Source organism: Hyaena hyaena, unplaced genomic scaffold (assembly GCF_003009895.1).
Source record: "Hyaena hyaena isolate Hyena2069 unplaced genomic scaffold, ASM300989v1 scaffold_711, whole genome shotgun sequence".
NCBI lineage: Eukaryota > Metazoa > Chordata > Mammalia > Carnivora > Hyaenidae > Hyaena > Hyaena hyaena.
The window spans coordinates 123,473-139,198 of NW_024081344.1; positions in this window are offsets into that span (position 1 = coordinate 123,473).

Sequence of the window (15,726 nt, forward strand, 5' to 3'; positions counted from 1 at the left end):
TCCCTGCTCACGCTGTCTCTCTCTCTCTCCTAGGAAAAAAAAAAAAAAAAAATTAAAAAAAAAAAAAAAGATATTTATGCCTTATCCACCCACCTGTATTAGACTTTCTCTGAGGCAAGAAAGTTCCATCTGTATTTCTATATTAGCCCAATTCCTGGCACATAGCAAAATGCTCAATAAATATTTGTTAAATAATTTGGTTATAATAGTTAGAATATTACATTACTTGGGAATATTAATTTATTCCATAAGTATAATTTTACATACTTCATGTCAATAGTTTCCATTTTTTAAATGTTCATTTATTTTGAGAGAGAGAAAAAAGAGAGAGGGAGAGAGAAAGAGAGAGAGAGAGAGAGAACAATCAGAGGATGGGTAGAGAGGGAGGGAAGGAGAGGATTCCAATCTGGCTCCACACTGTCAGCACCAAGCCCAACATGAGGCTCAATCTCACAAACCAAAGATTTTGACCTGATTCGAAATCAAGAGTAAGACACTTAACTGACTGAGACACCCTGGCACAATTGTTTCCATTTATTGGGTCCCCAATACTAAGTAGACATTTTGCTGAGTATTTGTCAGACATTATATGATCTAATATTTTGGAAACATTCAATGTTGTAGATATTATCATCTCTGTAATGTTTTGTATTACTAAACTGAGAGGTTAAGTATATTTCCCTGTTTTCCAAATGGTAAAATGATGAAATTGGTCTTTGGTTTCAGGAAGTCTGATGGCATAACTCACATCTGTAACTACCACTTTTGATTGTTTTCCAGAATTTGTTTGGTTCTACGATTCTCTCACACACAACAGGTACTCAGGAAACGTGTTTTGGTGTTGATACAATGATGGCTGCTAATAACCTTGACTTGTGAGATGCCAAGGAAGAAAGCTATTCTCACATCCAGTTCCAGGAAGTAAACTGTCTCAAAATGCACAATTTCTATCACAGTTTATCTTCTACACACCTACAATGAAAGAGGGGAAACAATTACAAGAGACTTGTAATTAGAAGTCAAATTTCAGCTATCATTTTGTTCTTTTGTTTAAAATGCATCTTTTGGACTTGTTGCCACCTGCAAGATCTGAAAACCCTTTTTTTGTCAGTATAAACACTTACACCTTGCAAACATGCAAATACCTAAGAGATCTCATTGGAATTTCATTTCCATGGCAGCTCACTTCTAATAATAATTGGCCAGCTGGTGTATTTCCCCAGAGTATGCTTAAAACATATATTTCTTATCTGTATTGGAAATGTCACTTGTCTTTTTATTCTCATTAGAAAAAACAGGTGAGATAGTCCAACTTTAAAGACAAAGACAGAAATGGGAGACACTGTTCTATTTAGGGTGAAACATTCTTTGAAATTACAAAGCACTTGTTTCTCCTCCAAACAAATATTTCTATCTGGAGTGTCCAGATTCTGGGCCGGTGTGTAGATCAGGCTTTATTTATTTTTTTTGTTTTTAATCACTTGAAAGTTTCTCTATCATTTGAACATATTTGGCATTCAAAGTGATCTCAAAAGATGAGAGATACAGATGATAATTTTGGTATACCTTTTATTGAAAGATTAAAGTCCTCTTATCCTAGTAGCTAATTAGTCTTTCATAGGACCCCAGATAGATCATAGTAATCCAGATTTCACAATGGCTGTTACTTGAAAATTAAAAGTAACCAACTCACCATATGTCATATAGCAAGGCCTAGGTAAGCATGGTCAAAAGAGTAATCATAGTCTTAACTCCTTCTATCTTTTATATTTACATAGAGAAAAAAAGGTAAATCGTGGAAAAATTGACTTACATCTCATGATTCTGAAAATGCAAGATTTTCTCCAGAGTTATCCAACATTTATGCCCTCAGACTCAGTGGGACAGATTTTAGATTGGAGCAGTATGGTCTCTAGGATTTTGATGTCACAAACTGTGGGATAAGACCTAAAAATCTGTAGCTGTAAAAGAAATCCAGGTGAATGTGATATTGGGCAGAGTTGGTTGCCATTGGTGTAAACCATGTGAAAATCATCCCAACCTAACCTAGCCCACCTGAAGAAGGCTCTTCAGTGAATAAATAGCACTGACCAGGCGTGAAGGAGTATGGGATTTTGATTTTATTCCCCATTTAGAAGCAATTGTGTTGTTGGTTTTGGACAAGTCACCTCATCATTCTGTTTCTTCTTTGTGAAAGGTAAGGGATGGATGACCTTGTATCTTGTAATAGGACAAAGTAGTTTGAAATGAAAAGATGTGGTAAGTGTTTTGGCAAATTCGACTCCCTTTTTCTGTTGTCATCTTTTTCTATCCAGAAAGCCAAGCCCACAGCTATTCTGATTCCTTCTGCCTTTAAGGAGTATCTCGGTTTAGGAGGCTACACAAATCAAGAGATACAAAAACTGTATGAGACTTGTGGTGAACATGGACATCGCAAGTGACAAAGTACTTTTCTAGAAAGTGGAGGAAATGGTCTAGGTTTGTTGGAGAGAAGAAGAGAAACTACTGTGAAAATTTGAATACACGTTTGCCCTGAAACAGCCCTGCTGGAAAATTTTAGATTTGGGGGAGGGATCTTTACCATATTTTCTGTTGGTAATCTTTGCGGGTTTTTTTTGTTTTGTTTTTTTTTTTTTTTTTTTTTTTTTTGCAAGAGAACTACAGTTATGCACTAAATAGGAAAAACAACCTAAGTGTGTATCTTTCAGGGTATAAAATGGCAGTGGAAAAAATCTGGAAAACAAATGGAATTTTTCTTTGTTGGTAAATTCTTTAGTAAGAGGTAAAGGTATTGGTGGTCAGGCCAGGAGTGTTATCTCTTTAAATAAGTGTTTTTACACATTTGTTTTATGGACTATCAGCATAATTGTCTGCAGATGCACCTAGAAAAACATCTTGAATTTTTGCCATAAAAATTTGGAAAACACATTAAGATCTACAATGCCTTTTAAAATAAAGGTACTGCTAAGTCCAGTAGTTAGAACAAAATACATAGTTGTTAAACTAAATTACAAAAATGTATCGCTCCAAAAAATACATTTATCAAGCACCTGCACAGCTAGCTTTCTGTGGAAAACCGGTTACCCCTTAGAATTGTTTGTTCTATATTACACCACTGCAATGCTCAGGGTTGCCATTAACCTTGTAGTCATCACCTCTATATGCATTTGTTTGCTTTGGCAGATGGCAAGAAAGAATGCTATATCTAGCAGTGTCAGGACTTGTTCTTCAATTCTTGGTAATTCACCTTATATGGTGCAGTGCGAGGAAAATAGCATTTTAAAGAAATGGGAGTCAATTTCTTTCATAGGGGTAAGGGAAGGAGAAGTTACCTCTACTTGAGATAGTTGTTTTAAGTTGCTAAACTGAATTGTATTCCCCATATCTTCAGTTATAGACGTTTTCTTCTAAATTGAGTTAAAAAGACAAATGACTACCATCTGTGACTCGGGGCAGTAAGCATTCCAAATAACCAGCTTTCTATTGCTGCAGGAGAGTGGGATTCATGGAATCAACTACCGCCTAAAGAGTTAAGTTTCCTGTTGAATCTGCAACTTGGAATTATTGAAACAGTGGAAGGATAGGCTAAGTTTTATGTTTTAATGTTGATTCTGCCATCCATATGATGTTGGAAATGTAGATGTCATTTGTTCTCACCCAGTATCTTCATGTGGAAAATGGATGCCATCATGTCTGCTATGTGGAGATCAAATCCATTGAATGACATATGTAGCGAACTTTGTAGACCCAAAAAAGTTCCTAAATTACTAATTGGTAATTGCCAGTTACTGAAGATTTGCTTCCCAGCTGGAGCTGGTACTGATGCCACATTTCTGGTTTGCCAACTACTTCCTGTTAAACTTCATTGGAAGGACACCTTAATGGGAGACTAAAAAGCTCGAGTTTGTCTCTTACTATTTTGCTTTTTATTTTTCATTTTCTCTTGGGATATGTGTGTTCATTTCCTAATCTCTTAGCAAGACCTTCGCAAATTTTGCTCACCCCAGAGGAGCAAGTTATTACAGTACCAGCAATGGAGTCTCTTTTGTTTTCCAACAGTTCCAGGAGTAGCTTGAGTGTACACTTCGGACTCCAGCACCAGCCTGCAATTACCTGTTCTGGAGAGTCTGGGGTCCCAGCCAAATGGACTAAATTCTCGTAGCCTGGATATACCAACATCAGCAGAGTAACCCCTTCTCACAGATTTGAATTTCTTCTCTGTGGGGCTCTGAATTTCCAAGTTAGTAAACAAGATTGGTTTCCCTTCCCACTTATTCACATTTGGTTTGCATAATGAAATATGCAGGCATCTTTTTCTCTTCTACAGAAAAGTACATTCCTGTTGTTCATTATGGTTATGAATATCTTATTATCTTCATCTAACTTAATGATACCACTTCTGCTAGGGACAATAAAGTCCAATAAAGATTTTCCTTTGCATTTAAAACTGGTAGTTTAAGTATAAAGGACCACCTCTGTTGGCATCAAAGCTGAGAATTAGAAGTAGCAAAGATTGTGCAAACTGGAAAGTGCACTCCAAATGATGTCAAATCCAGAAATCCTAAAAATTAAAACCAGATCAGTGAAATAGTATTTAGTAAGAGCTTATTGTACTTAGAACAGTCCATGAACCAGTAGCCTTCAAATATAAAACTGATAGAAAAGCCAAGTGATAAAAAGTGAAATGAGAGTGTTAACCTTTACAATAATTATTGCAATGGTGATTTCTAGGCCCCAGAGGAGTGGTTAAAATATCTTCTACCATTTTAGAAAGACCATGTTTTTTATCAGACATTTTTAAGAATGTAAGTTGCACTTATGCTCATGAAATGAACCAGATTTGTTTTGCTTACATGGTTTAAATGGCTTTGTTTGCTCAGGAAGAATTCAAGTTTCATTTCCATTTTGTAATATTAACGAAGAGCAGTTATTTTAATTAGTTTCAATTGTGTGTGTGTGTGTGTGTGTTTAAATTTTTACAAGGAGCCAGAAACAGATTTGATTCTCCCAATCTTTAAATGTGGCTATTTGTTTTTCTTCTGAATTACTGTGCAGGCTACCCATGTGCAGAACATGCAAAACTCTTCTGCAAACCAGACTTGTCCCCTGAACATCAGCTGGCAGCTTTTTAGGGAATGCAAAACCTTCTCTGATAGCCTGGTCTCAATGCATGCTATATGATAATTGTGTTAGCAGCTGAACAGGAAGAAAAACACCCTTTTAGCAAGAGGGTTCTATTATAATGGAAGTAATTGATCAAACAATCCTGATTTCAAAGAGATCTATTGCTGAAAGGTGTTACCTCTTTCTGTTAAAATTAAGGAATGTATAACATTGAAAAAGTTTCTGTCGAGAAATTTCAGGAATTGAGGTAGAAAGAAGTACACCCTTATAAAATACATTTTTTTACAGTTCCTTAAACTGAAAACTTTTCTTTCCAAATACATAACTTGAAATACTAACATCAAGTTATAGACAAGTGAATGGCTTAGAAGTTACTTATAAAAAGTTGCCACTCTTCTTCATTACCTGTTTGATAACTTTGATTTTAAGTTGCTGGCAGCGGGAAGGGTGCACAGAGTCTGATGGTCTAAGTAACAGGACTTGAGAACTGTGTTTGAGTGAACAAAGTCAGTATGGATCAAGATCTATTTTTGTATATGGTTATGATAGTACTTCTACTGAATTGCTGTTTGAAATGAAAATGAGTTTTCTATCATTAAATCAACAAGTCAATCACTTAACAAGTTCCTATCTTTGCCAGTTGCTTGGAAACGATCTAACACTATTTTTACCTTTTCTCCTGCTTTGTGCAAGTGATCCTGTTTGCCTGGGTATCTACTCTTCTTACCCCATGTTCATCTGTCAGTTCCTTAACTGTTCTTCATGGCACAGCCTCTAACTTGAAAGGCATTCTCAGACCTGCTTAATAAAATTCAAGTAGTCTTTATCACAGTATACTATTTGTATGGTTGGCTTCCATGGCTCCGTATTTGCTCTTAAAATGTTTCCAGAAGGACTTCTTTAACTCCAAGCACAGAAGTACTTAGAGTTACTGTATTTAACTTAGAGTAAAATATTACGTTCTCAACCTTTCCCCCTGTTCTTGAGACTTTACCATAAGCAATTTTATAAAAAACTGTCTTAGTCCTAAGCCATGGCTGGAGGATCCTTAAACTAAAAACTGCTGCTCATTCCTTCTGAACTATGGACTGGTGAGATTACCTGATGATGAGGCAAATTTACCAGTATATCACAGGATTTTATTCAATGGAAAATATCAGTAGAATTTGATATTGATTCCAACAAACATATTTCTCCAGTGATTTCTACCTCAGCAAATGGTATTTTACTATATCCTGATGCTAAAATCCATAAATTTGGACATTTTCTTTTTGTTCTATCATCCAAAACTACTAAATCACGGCTGGATTACAGCCTCAGGAGCTTCCTGGGTAAAATCTGACAGCCTGAAAAAGAGGCAGGACACTTTAGATTGGTAAGTGGTAGTTTTAATAAGCATTTGGAGTGCTGCAAGATGAGTAGATCTCTGTACCTAACCACCAGGACTATAAAAATCTATACAGGAGCCTTAAGTGGTTTCAGGCATGTCTTCCTTCCAGCTAGTCTCAAAAACACCTTACCCTCTGAATGCTGCATACTGAAATGGAAACTAGTATGGGGAGTGACAAGTCAGACCTACGTTACAAGGACGGGGGAGACGTGGGAAGACTCTACTTTGCTGAGTTCTTCTTAATGGTCAACTGACAGCCAGGTCCTTCTGATAATCTCTTCCAAAAAGCAACCAATTCTATTCTTGGTGGGTTTTTGTTGTTGTTGTTTTGTTGATTTTTTTTTTTTTTAATCAGGGAGAGGTAACCTATCTAAAATATTTAAGAGCCATTAACCACATGCAATAAAGTACTTTGCCTCCTAGTCTGTAGAAACCAATGGTTATTGAAGATATTACCTGGGGGTGCCTGGATGGCTCAGTGCCTTTGGTGTCCCACACTTGATTTCAGCTTGGGTCATGTCCTCATAGTTCGTGGGTTCAGGCCTCACATGGCTCTGTGCTGATAGTGTGGAGCTTGCTTGGGATTCTCTCTCCCCACCTCTCTCTCTTTTCCTATCCTGCTTGCTCTCCATTGCAAAATAAATAAATTTAAAAAGATCTTTATGTAAGATTTTTAACAGTGACTAAGACTCAATGATATTTAGAAATAGACTATTTTCTTTGTTGTAATGGTAAGGTTTGAAAAGTAATGCCTATAGCTAGAAATATTTATAGATGACAGGATATAATGTCTGATGGGGATAATTTCATGGTCACGTGGGAAAGTAGCTGGGGAGATATGGATGATAAAAAGATATTTAGAAATATTATTTCTAAACATTAGCTACTTGACATTCCCAGTTGTAGTTAGCTTAGGCCTCCCCATTTCCACTGAAGAAGGCCATCACTTACCTCTTAACTATAGTCTTAAAATAGATCTGAACTGCCAGATCTTCCTCTCCCAATTTATTATACATATTCCAGTTACTATTCTGAAAATAAAAACTTGACCCCATTCCCCTGCTTAAAATTCTCTGGTATAAGTTGCAAATTCTTTGGCACAGTTTAGAAAAGTATTTACTTAGATTAACTTTGACAGTTTTCTCTCTCACCTATGTATACTTGTAAACACCTAAAATTCTCATTGTATTAAACTTCTTATGGTCTGGTGTTTCCTGCCCTAACTCTTCTCAACTCAAAGCCATTCCTCACTTTTTTAGCTTTTCTTCAATATGAATTATCTTATGGTGTTCAGTTGACTTATATTTTGCTCCTTACCATTCCATTAAACCAGAGATACTACAGGCCATAAACAATTTGCCAGCTTCTATCAGTTTGTAAATGTTGCATGTACCTCTGTGTTGAGCAGAATCTGAGGCTCTGTGTAGGCTCAATGTAGGTAGACTATGCCATAATAATTTGTAATGTCTGCAAAGGGAGAAATAAGGGGGGTGGTTAAATACTTGTCTGTCTTTGCAATCATCAAAGTATATTTGAGAGCAAGATCTGTGATCCATGATATTTTTAATTTTAACCTTAAAACAACATGAACAATTTCATTAAATCCTTGCTTAAGCTCTCAGAGTAAATGTCTGAAACTTGATACATTCAAGTCTATAGCTTTAAATTAAATTCATATTCACTCTGGAGGAGAAAAAAAGGACAGTGACCAATGTTCTTTGGATTAAAGTCATTGCTGGGAGTACCTTAGAGTATCCAAACAGTTCTGTAAAAGTGGAGAGGATATAAGACCTTGTTCTTGCCTCACGAGGCTATAAATCCTTTTAGAAGGTAACATTCCTTTCCAGTTACTCCAGGTTTAAAGTGCTGGACTGTGTTATATATTTATATCCATTTGGGGAAAGCCAATTAGAAGAACCTGATAATTATCTTTTATTTTTACTTACTTTCGTGTAGGCCATATCTTAGCCCTGCTTGTATGCCAAGGATGGAGTGATTTGTACCTTCTGCCTTGTTTTGGGATGGGGTTGGAGAACTTAAAACTTTGAATTTTAGTTCATGCTGTGTTTGTTTCCTCATTAATTCAAGTTTTGAGCCTCCACCACATGTAGATTTTATGGACGATCCAATTTGTGCTTGTTAGCATGTGGGTAACATTCCTATACAGCTTTCTACAGCACCAATAAAAGTAGAACAATTCTGTCTTCACCATTTTCACTCTATTGTGAATAGTAGACCTGAGATCCCAGTGATGTAGATGGCAGAATGGGAACTCCTGTCATGAAAAGTTAAATACTTAGAACAAAGGTGTTTTTCTTAAACAAAAACAAGATGTAGTGTATAGTAATCTTGTCTGTTTCTAGTGATTATTCCTTTCACCAAAGAAAGGACAGCAACTTTGTAAATACGATGCCCCATACAGTTGTGGTAGTTCCATCTTGACATTTATTTTTAAAGAGCCCCTAAAGTGCAAGAGAAACCTATAGAATTTGAAGTTACTCGGTATGGACTCAAATCTTGATCTTTACTCTCTTCCTGTTATCACCTTTATAAACTTGGGAAAGTTGCTTATACCGAGTCTCACAGCAGTCATATAGGATGGAAAACTGTTCTTCCAACCAGGGTTGTTAAGTGTATTAAATGGAATAACATGTGATGTACAAATAGGTGAACAGAAACAATAAGGGTGGTGGTGACGACTACAATGAAGACTATAATGCCAGTGGTGAGGGTCATGTTACTTGTAAGTAACTAGGAATACAGCTTCAAGTTCTCCATCAGTCTACTGAAATTCAGCACGGATCTCTGAGTCTACTTCTGTACACCTCTTCGTTCTTGCAAATACAACCAGTTCTATGCCTTGCCTAGCTATACTGTGTATGCATTGGGTAATAGCAACAAACTATTTTTATTTGTTTAACTTAAATGCCTAATTAAATCAGTTAAAAAGGGGAAAGCCTCTATTAGCGAGCCTGGCACACAATAAATGCTACATATATGAGAGTTGCTCTTAGTATTAATATTTCTAGTTAAGCATATATTTTATGGAAGTGTTCTACAGACTAGGCCTTGATAATTTTCTTCAAATGGTCTGCGTAATACCTCTAGGTCTCAATTGCTTCTCATTTGACCACACTTCTATAACTAGCAGTAGCATTTGTATACAAACTCTTGTTTGTTTCTTACAATATACAGTATAGAATTGACAGTATTGAAACAAGACCTACAACAATGGAGCTTTTCATTTCCTGAGCCAAAATAATGTCTTAAACTCACTGAGTTATGCTTTAATTCTTCCTGGATTCCTAACTTGACAGTTAATCCCTGTGCCATGGAGCCATCTCTGTATAAACTTATTCCTCAACATTCCAACATCGTTCATGATCTCAGTTCTGTCTCTCCATTCTGATAAATTTCTTCTTCCTCAAATTTTCAAGGACTTGTATCTTGTTAACTTTTTGGTTCATTTTTCTTCCTACTCAAGGGAAATAACAATGCTGGTGCTATGACTAGGACAACAACTTCCCCTTTTGAGTAGGATTTGAATGTTCTGGCTTTTATGAACCAACCTCATTTCATCTAGAATGAATTCAATTCTTGATAGGGTTGTCCTAGAAAAGGGGGGTTATGTGTGGAGCTCCTTCCTCTTAACAAGACTTAGATACTTAACCAGACATTATGTTTATCACTTGTTTTAGATGATTGCATTTAATTTTTACTACAGCCAATCAAGTTGCTAGTAAATCAAAATTTGAGAGAGTAGTTGAACTATCCAGGACCCCACAGATAGGGGTAAATGTGGAATTCAGATGTAGGAAAGTGGATTTTGAACACTGTTCCTGTGCTTTACTAAAGCATTCACTTATACACGTAACTATATTTGTTACCATTTAACTATATACATTTGTATCTTCATTTCTTAACACAAGTTTAACTTGCTAGTGTTATTCTAAGCACTCTGAGACTTGAGATAGAGCCCATGTCTTCTGCACATTACCCTGGGATCTAGCACAAAACAAATCCTATATGGGCTCAAATTCTGTTGAATAAGCAATATTACACAGAAGTCAAGAGCTGAGGGATTAGAGAAGACCTAGACCAGCAAGATTACCCCATAGTGACGCAAATCATAGAACCAAGGACAGAAATCAGAATTTTTAAAGTCCTGATCCTAAATACTAGGTTACCATGTGTCTCTTTTGATTTATGTATAAAATGTCTGTGGTTGAGAGGAGGCTGCTCACAGACCTTTAAATGCCCATTAAGGTTGAATAATGTGTTCTCTATATTTAATTCATGAGACTGCAAACCCAAGAAATTTGCACAAAAAAAAAAAAAAAGGGTCAAGCTTCACATTCTCAGAATAGTTCCTTTGAGCTCCAAATACGAAAAAAATATTTTATAAGGTGCATGCTTTTTATCTTATCACTAATAAGCAAATCACCAGTTATATATTAAACAGCTGGTGACAACCCCACAGCTCCCCAAAGCTTTTCTGTCTCTGGCCCCCTCACGCTTGGCATCTATGCTATTCTAACTGTGTAGTTGATTGCTTAGCAAGTAATGGTAAAGATTTTGCTTACTACTGAAAAGTAATTATCACAGGCATGTTTTCTTTGAAACTGTGACTACATCATATAATTGAGAGAAATGAGTTTTACCATCCTGACAGCCTATGAAACCAAAACTAAGGGATATAAATTGTGAATCTGTACTCTTTGATAGCATAATATTACTGTTAAATCTTTGGCTGTCTCAAAATCTTCATACTAGACATATATTGCTTTTACGCTCACATACTTCGTGGCATCAGTTACCCATTTCTTTACTATTAGTTTCTAATTGTTAATTTAAGTCACAAAGCTGTAACCAGACAGGTTCCCCATATTGAAAGCAGGTATAAATATTTCTGTGCTTGGACTTGGAATCTTAATTGATTTGCTTGCATTTGAAAAGGATTCTCCCTGGGTAAGTTGTATACTATTTCAAGGAATTTTGTGAGCTTGTTTTTTTTTTTGGGGGGGGGGGGCAGTTCCTCTTGGGTCAGCAAAGTCACAGATGGCAGAACATTAAAATATAGAAAATAAAAGACTTAGTTAACATAGTGACACCTTTCAAGACTTAAAGTCCAGACAGCTACAAGTATGCTGGAAATGTGAAGGAAATTGCTGCAGTTTCTTAAGAGCATTTTCCTTACAGCAGTATTTTTATTCACTTCATGATAGACTATCAACAATTCTGAAGTATGAAGCACATAGACTTAAATAGAACATTTAACGTTGACACGTGTGAACCTATGAAGACATTATAATTAGTATAATGTACATCTCTATTACTCGCCAAAATTTACTCTTAATCATCTATAATTCCTCAGTCTTGACGGCCTTTATTCCCTCTTCCTATTTCCCATGAAACTTCTCCTATGTTTTTTGTCAAAAGAGCTTAGTTGATATGTTAAGGAATTTAACCTTAAAAACTCCTACAATATAGGTCATTTTTTGGTAGGGCTTCTTTCATTCTGTATAATCATTTTGATTTACCTATATTGTTGAGGGTATCTATCTATGGCTCATACTATTGCTGAGTAGAATTCACTATGGGCATGGAGGCCACAATTGGTTTGAAATTACTACAAATGACACAGCTATGCAGTTTGTGTAAATATTTACATGGACATAGGCTTTCAATCCTCTGGATAGTTACTTGGAATTAGAATTTCTAGGTCACCTAGTAGGGGTCTGTATTATATTTTAAGAAATTATGTGTTTACCAAAGAGGCTCTGCCATCTTCCATTTCCACTGGTAATGTATGAAGATTATGGTTTCGCCGTAACCAAAATACTCGATGGTCTGTCTTTGTCTTAATGTTGACATTTCAATTTTAATAGGTAATAGTATTATATTGCAATTTTTAGTTACATTTCCAAATATTCACTGCAGCCAATGAAGTTGATAGTAACTAAAGATACTGAACATCAAGTGATGTATTTATTTCCATTAACACATTTTTTTTTTAATGTCAGATCAATCTTTGGCTCATTTTCTCACTTGATTTTCTTTTTTTAATTAATAAAAATTTTTAAAATGTTTTTATTTATTTCTGAGAGAGAGAGAGAGAGGGAGGGAGGGAGAGAGAGAAAGCAGGGGAGAATCAGAGAGAGGGAGATACAGAATCTGAAGCAGGCTCCAGGCTCTGAGCTGTCAGCACAGAGCCCGACATGGGACTCAAACCGACAAACCGTGAGATCATGACCTGAGCCAAAGTTGGACGTTTAACCGACTGAGCCACCCAGGTGCCCCTCTCACTTGATTTTCTTATTGAGTCTTTTATTTAATGATATATTCTACATGAAACTCCTAGATAAGATTTGCAGACATTTTCCGAGTCTGTGGATTGCGTTTTTTATCCTAACAATGTCACTTGAAGAGAAGTTCTGTGTTTTGACAAAGTACAATTACATTTTTCTTTATGGGCCATATGTTAATATCTAATGTGTTTTTCATATAATCTCAAATTTTCTTAGGTTTTTCCTATGGAAAACTAAAACTTGAGTTTGCATTTAAAGCTACAATTTATTTTGAGTTAATTTTTACAAAGATTGAGATTAAGACTTGACTATTTTATTTTACATTACAGATATCTAACTTTTCCAGCACTATACAGAAAAATTATCCTTTATCCATTTAATATCCTTTTCAACTTAATTTATTTAAGACCAATATATAGGGCTTTTTCTGAATTCCCTTTTATTCCTTTGATCAAACGATCTTTTTATTAAAATGTTATAAAAGCTATAGTAATTAAAGTCAAGCAATATAAATCTTTGTTTCATTTTTCAAAGTTGTGACTTTTCTAGGTTCTTCGCATTTCTGTGCTTTTAGACTAAGCGTGTCATGTTTTTCTGGTAGAAATTGTTTTTGTTTATGGTAGTATCAAATCTGAACACTAACTTGAGAACTGACATTGTATACCAATATTATCCTCTAGTCTGTGGGCATGGTATAACTCTACTTAGGTCTTCTTGGTAATATTGTGTGGTTTTCACTATATATAAGTCTGGCAGATCCCTCCACTTCTTTTCCCCTATTTTTATATTCTGGTATGAAAGATAATTTCCAATAATTATCTATATATGGAAACACAATTGACTTTCATCTTCAGTCCCATATGTTGGTTAAACTTAAGCCTTCCAAATACTTACTAGAAGTAATAAGATTTTCTATGGTAACTATTATTTATCTGCAAATAAAGACCACTTTTATTTCCTTTCCAATCTGGGTACCTTAATTTTTTTCTCTCTCTCCCTCACTGCCCCAGAGAATACCTCTAATTCAGTGGAGTGGTAAATACTAGGATCTAAACCTTAAATACTGGGACAGATCATTTGTTCCCTGAGTCCTGCCCCTAGAATCTAGTTCAAAACAAATGCTCCAGAGCTGTTCCCTGAGTAGTAATTAAACAGTTGAGAGGATCACCTTTTCTATCTTGCTCAGATTTGGGGGTGGGGAGGAAGAGATGATAGATGTTCCACGGAATAGTTAGAAGTGTACAACGAAGTGATACCACCTAAGAAACTAGTCCAATTGAGAAACAAGGGTGGCTTTTGGTGGTGGTAGAGACCAGTAGAAGCAAACCATCAATGACCAACTAATGATGGATGGAACATGGAACCTATCATGGTGCCTATTTACATAGGTAGAATTCAAATAGTTCTTAAAAGTGATATGGAAAGAGGGAAGGAAAGAAGAGTGTCAAAGCCAAGTTTCGTGCTATACAGGTGGCATTAGTGAGAATCCAGATTGAGCTTTCTAATTTTACCTGATCATATTTAAAATACTTAATGGTACATAAAGCCAAATCTAGTTAGTGGTGTGTTCTCTTCTAAACTTTGAAGCTTTCATTTGACTCAGCAAAACTCTCAATAAACTTTTTATACCTTTCTTTAAAATTTTATTTTCTATGTTTTAAGTATAATAATCCCTAACTAGAGACAAATGCATTCCCGCTGTAAGTACTTTATCAAAGAGTATCAGGTTAAAATGCTCCAAGTTCTAAGACTTCTCTGAGAACAGTATTATTTCACCTAAGACATACATTTTCTTAGCAGAGAAGATAATTGAATTGAACTCTAGTGTATAACTTTAGTCCAATAAGCTCTAGTGCATAACTTTAGAGTTGATGTCTCTGGCACAGATCAGATAGAATTGATCAAACAGTCTGGAAAATACAGGATTAATGAGGCTTTCTGGCTGGGATGCTGGCTTCCTTTAGAGTGGTAATATGCCCATACTGTGTGTGTGTGTGTGTGTGTGTGTGTGTGTGTGTGTGTGTGTGTGTGTTTAGAGCACCATGCACATGAAAGAAGTGCCCTTCACCAGCTGGTGGCCTCATGTGTAGTCTCATTGGATAGGAATTATAGTACGTATTGGACATTACAAAAATTAGTACTTTGCCCCTGCAGTCTTCCTAGCTCAACAGATTCTGTTGGCAAATCTCCTGAAAACTCTATTTCCAGAAGCAGCCAAGTACTTTATTCCATTTGTTACATATATCTGTCCTTTTTTCATCCAAGACTTTTTAGGGATGAGAAAATGTCCCTAACTGAAAGTGACTGGGAAAAAGCAGAATCTGGATTGATAATGTCACAAAGGGTATAGGTTCTTAAAAACCAAACAATGACCCCTAATATAGAGGGCACTGAAAGGACTTTCCCAGGGTATTTTGAGTGAATCTGGGATTAAAACATAAATAACAAAATCTGAAACTTCAAGATGTTTGCACCGAAACAACCCAATAAAACTCATTTAACCAGAATATTTAGAGATGGACATCATGGAAATGGCTTTGTGCTTAGGTAACATGAATTTTTAACAAATTTTAAGTGTAGTTGACACACCATGTTACTTCAGTTTCAGATCTACAACCTAGTGGTAGAAAATCTATACTTTATTCTTTGCTCACCACAAGTGTGGCTATCATCCATCATTTTACAAAGCTGACACAGTATGGTTAACTATATTCCATATGCTGTGTCTCTTATGCGTATGACTCCTTCATTTCCTAAATGGAAGCCTAGGATTCCCATTCTTCTTTACTTATTCTGCCTGACTCCCCTAATCTCCCTTCCCTTGGCAACCATCATTTTTTTTTTTCTATTTACAGATCTGATTCTGGTGTGTGTGTGTGTGTGTGTGTGTGTTGGGTTATTTCT